This window comes from Microtus oregoni, unplaced genomic scaffold (genome assembly GCF_018167655.1).
Source record: "Microtus oregoni isolate MIOR12 unplaced genomic scaffold, Mior012 000004F_ref0000308, whole genome shotgun sequence".
NCBI classification, from domain to species: Eukaryota; Metazoa; Chordata; class Mammalia; order Rodentia; family Cricetidae; genus Microtus; species Microtus oregoni.
Window position 1 is genome coordinate 48,520,234 of NW_024543063.1, and position 5,398 is coordinate 48,525,631.

A 5,398-nucleotide genomic window follows, 5' to 3' on the forward strand; every position below is an offset into this window, starting at 1 on the left:
GACCACAGGAATATTGATTTGGGTATTCCATTGCTGCAGCAGGTCACAACCCCATAAATTCACTATGATATTAGCCACATTTGCCCTCAGCCTTTTTCTCTGTCCTCCTGGCCCTATGCATTCAACCCATCTCATGCTTTGTTTCACTTGAGATAGGGTTCCAATTCCTAGAAATTGAACATCTGCCTCTTGAATATGCCAATTCGGATGTCAAGATTCTGGAGTAATGGTGCTCATGTCTGCACCCATATCTAGTATTCCCTCCATTACAATGTTACTCCTATACACTCTTAGCTTTGGTCTTTGAAGATTTATAGAAGTCTTCCAAAATATATGCTTCCTATTTCTTATTGGAATTTTTGATTCATCCTCCATGTTTATTCCATCATCCAGAACAGTATGGTTTTTTACAGCAGGCAATGAATTTTTTTTTTAATTTTCCTGGTGAGACTTGTCCTCCACAATGACTGGGAATGACTAGACCACTTTTGACTTGGAGGCTTATGAGAGGCCCCCCAAGGAGATTCCTGATGTTACTGGGTTGCCTTTCCTGTCTTTTGTTGATCTGTATTTATTGGTCCAATGTCAGCCTTTATAACACCTCCTACATAATCCAGAATACTGATAACTTTTATTTTTGCCATTTCCAGGGGGATATTATTTCTATTAATTCCTTATCTACAATTCCTTCTCAGATGTCTTATTCTACCACAATTAAAACATTTGGCATTTTGACATCTCCTTATACCTTTGGAAATTGCTTTTCCTACCCAAGCCTCAGTATTATAGTCAAATTTCTCAATGTAAAATTATGCAGGATCTATTTATCCATTGGTGCTGATCTAAACTTTAAAGGCCCAAGTATCTTTTTGCATTCTAAGTTGGCATTTTCAAAAGCCAGAGATTCAATAAGTACTCATCTAGCTTCTGGGTCTGTTACTCCTATTTGTATAGCCTTAGTTAATCTTTGTTAAAAGTAACTAAAGGATTCTCTCTTGCTCTGTTTAACCCTGGTATATGATTCAATTTATTTTCCTAATTCTTGAATCCTGCCCCAAGCATTTAAGGCTTCTTTGTGCCATATGAGCAAGATTTGTTCATTATAAAGACCTGATCCTATGGGTCAGCATAAGTGCCCTTGCCATGAATTTGGGTAGCCTCAAGTCCTGTTGCATTTCTCTGTTATAAACTTTTTACTTTTTCCCACCAATAGCATTTCCACAGTAGTTGTGGCCTATCTTCCAGTACTTTTGAAACTAACTGAAGCTTATCATGTGGGGTAGTCGTATTGCTAGAAGCCCTTGTCTAACAAATGATGAATGCAAGCCATAAGATACTACTGCTTGCTTACTTTCTGTTAGATCACTCATACCTATAGGTATCCATCTATAATCTTTGGATCCTTTTGGGCATTTAGAACTTGATACTTTTTCAGAGTTGTACAGGCTAGGAAGCTAAAACCCTGGGTAAGTCATCTCTGACTCTGACAGGTACTGGCGATGTTAAATCCTGTCCTTGTATCTTCTTGCCCTGATCCTCAGCTCTGATAATTTCTTCAATCATTTCAAATCTTTTTACTACTGTCTTTTGTAATGCCTGAATCTCTTACCCTGTATATTCCTAGTGATTTCATTGATGTACCCAGCCTCTGGTCCTCATTCTTCACATGCTATTCCAAGGTACAAAGTTTTTCTTTAAAGAAAACATCTCATCCTCATCATTGGAAAGCATGTAGATTGCCTTCCTGGAGAGATACTCTAACTGCTAACCTATCATAAATTTTTAGCAGATTTTGATTGTCAAATTCAATAGTATTAATTCTTTCAGATAATTTCTTAGTACCCTTTCACATGGATTGAATTTTGTCTGTCAAATTAATGTTATCCTTTCCAATAGTATTAATTTTTCAGCTAACTTTTCATTTTCCATGGTATTAATTCTGTTGGCTAGCTGTTCATTATCAGTCTGTAAAGACTATCATTTCTAAAAGTGCCTGATTCTTTACTCTGTTATCAAATCATTTTTTAAAGGTATAATATGAAAAAGAAAACTAAGTCCCAATATCCAATAAAAGGGTGCATCAGAAAAACCATACAAGCCTTGAAGAATACTATCCATAGAATAAACAAAAAGGTTATTAGATTGCTGGATGGTAATATAGTCTGCATTATATAACTTTCAAGTTTATTGTTTTATTTATTAATCAAATGGTTACCTTTGTCATGAGATTTTGGTAAATTATTGAAGATGTAATAATTTTTATTGGTCATCAACTGTAGCAACAAGACTTGATTGGTGGTGGCACAATCAGTCCCATGTTGCTTTGGTTCTGAACATTGGTGCCTGGTAAAATGCTGAAAAATATGCTTTGCTTAATAGCAATTAAATCAATTAGATCACGGAGCCCAGAACTCGTGAGCAGGGAACATAAACCAGAAGCTGCACCATCACCTCACTAGTCACCATGTGGCAGAGAAAGCAATGTGGGGGGGGGTGTGCATGAGCTTGGGAAATTTCAAAGTCACCATGCACTTAGCTCCACTGTGGCAGGGTTTTTGCAAAAAAAAAAATGCTTAGTATGGTGAAATTAAGCCAGAAGGAGAGAGGTGGAAGACCTTCTGTGTCATGGACATTTTAGGTCAGTCTACCCTGTAGGAGTTGGGAATCCATGGGGGAACCAGATGAAGATAGACTCTAAAAAGAAATCCCGCACTAGCCCCTAATAGTGTTACTTATTAGGGGTAGACTAACAGATCACAGTCCTTTGTATGATCACAGTACAGGAACCAAATCCAGCAACTGGAAGAGAGAGCAAGCATGCTCATTACATCATCATTTATAGTATAAGAGGCCATGCCCAAGTGGTCTGGCATCTTAAAGGCTACTAGATAAAGGAATTCCTACAACAACTGGGTCTTGGGGTAGGTTGTTTCCCAATTTTCTGAGAAATTGCCATATTGATTTCGAAAGTGGCTGTACCAGTTTGCACTCCCACCAGCAATGGAAGAGTGTTCTCTTTATCCCATGTCCTCTCCAGCATAAGCTGTCATCAGTGTTTTTAATCCTGGAAATTCTGACAGGTGTAAGATGAAATCTCAGAGATGTTTTGATTTGCATTTCTCTTTTGGCCTAGTATGTTGAGCATTTCCTTAAGTGTCTTTCAGCCATTTTAGATTCACGTGTTGAGAGTTCTCTGTTTAAGACTGTATGCCATTTTTATTGGATTATTTGTCCTATTGATAACCAGTTTCCTGATTTCTTTGTACATTTTGGAGGTCAGCCTTCTGTCCAACATGGAGTTGTTGAAGATGTTTTCCCATTCTGTAGGCTGCTATTTTGTCTTGATGACCATGTCCTTTGCTTTGCAGAAGCTTCTCCATTTCAGGAGGTCCCATTTATTAGTTGTTTCTATCAGTATCTCTGCTACTGGGGTTATATTTAGGAAATGATCTCCTGTACCAATGCATTCAAGTATACTTCCCACTTTCTCTTCTATGAGGGTTTGTGTGGTTAATTTTATGTTGAGGTCTTTGATCCATTTGGACTTGAGTTTTGTAAATGGCAATACATATGGATCTATTTTCATTCTTCTACATGTTGATATCCATTTATGTCAGCACCATTTCTTGAATATGCTTTCTTTTTTCCATTTTATATTTTTTGCTTCTTTGTCAAAAATCAGGTGTACTTAGGTGTGTGGACTGATATCTGGGTCTTTGATTCAGATCTATTTGTCGTCCTGTCTGTTTTTATTCCAATAACAGGCTTTTTTCAGTACTGTATCTCTGTAGTAGAGTTAGAAGTCAGGGATTATAATGTCTCCAGAAGTTTCTTTATTGTATAGGATTGTTTTGGCTATCCTGGGTTTTTAGTTTTTCCATATGAAGTTGAGCATTGTTCTTTTGAGGTCTGTGAAGAATTTTACTGGCATTTTGATGGGAATTGCATTGAATCTGAAAATCACTTTTGGTAAGATTGTGATTTTTACTATGCTATTTCTACCCACCATTTTCTGGTGTCTTCTTCAATTTCTTTATTCAAAGATTTAAAGTTTTTGTCATGTAGGTCTTCCACTTGTTTGGCTAGAGCTACTCAAAGATATCTTATGTTATTTGTGGCTGTTGTAAAGGGTGATGTTTCTCTGATTTTGTTTTCAGCCCACTTATCATCTGTATAAAGGAGGGCTACTAATTGTTTTTTAGTTGATCTTGTTTCCTACTACATTACTGAAAGATGTTTATAAGTTGTAGAAGTTCCTTGGCAGAATTTTTGGGGTCACTTATATAAACTATATATTATCAGCAAATAGAGAGAGTTTCACTTCTTATTTTCTGATTTGTATCCATTGATCTCTTTTTGTTGTCTTATTGCTCTAGCTAGGACCTCAAAAACTATATTGAATAGATATGGAGAGAATGGACAAGCTTGACTTGTTCCTGATTTCATTGGGATCACTTTGTGTTTCTCTCCATTTAGGTTGATGTTGGCTTGCTGTATATTACCTCTATTGTGTTTAGGCATGTTCCTTGTATCCCTGCTCTCTCTGTGACTTTTATCATGAAGGGATGTTGTATTTAGTCAAAGACTTTTCAGCAGCTAATGAGATGATCATGTGGTTTCTTTTTCAGTTTGTTTATATGGTAGAATACACTGACAAATTTTTGTATGTTTTACCATCCCTGCACCTCTGGGATGAAGCCTACTTGGTCATGGTGGATGATTTTTCTGATGTGTTCTTGGATTCAGTTTGCCAGTATTTTACTGAGTATTTTTGCATCAATATTAATGAGTGAGATTGGTCTGTATTTCTCTTTCATAGTATTGTCTTTGTGTGGTTTGGGTATCAGGGTAATTGTAGTCTTGTAAAAAGAATTTGGTAATGTTCTGTCAGTTTCTATTGCATGAAACAATTTGAAGAGCATTGGTATAAATTCTTCTTAGAAAATCTTGTAGAATTCTACACTGTAACCCTCTGGGTCTTGTACATTTGCTACTGGTTGTAAGTTACTGAGGTTATGTATTTTGTTTTGTTTCTGAGATGTGGATCTTGTTATCTTGCCCTGGGCTTATGCAACCCTTCGTTCTCAGTCTCCAAACATCTGAGGTCACAGATGTTAGGAGCCCACTTTGTAGTTTATTAACTTTGGGGAACAACATTCTGCACTTATGAAGTTAATGAATTTTGTGAAATAAGATTTGCTACTGGCAAATTAGAAGTATGAGAAAACATGAACTAGCTGAGAGGGGACAAGGGATTTCCTGAAGTCAACAGTGCCTGAGGTTTCTGCTTCATTTGAAGAGGGTCTGAGGCTTGGAGATGAGGAGAGAGAAGATGAGGAGAAAAGATGAGAGGAAGGAGAGAGTCTAAAAGAGCGAAGTGTTAAAGAAGATCCATTCA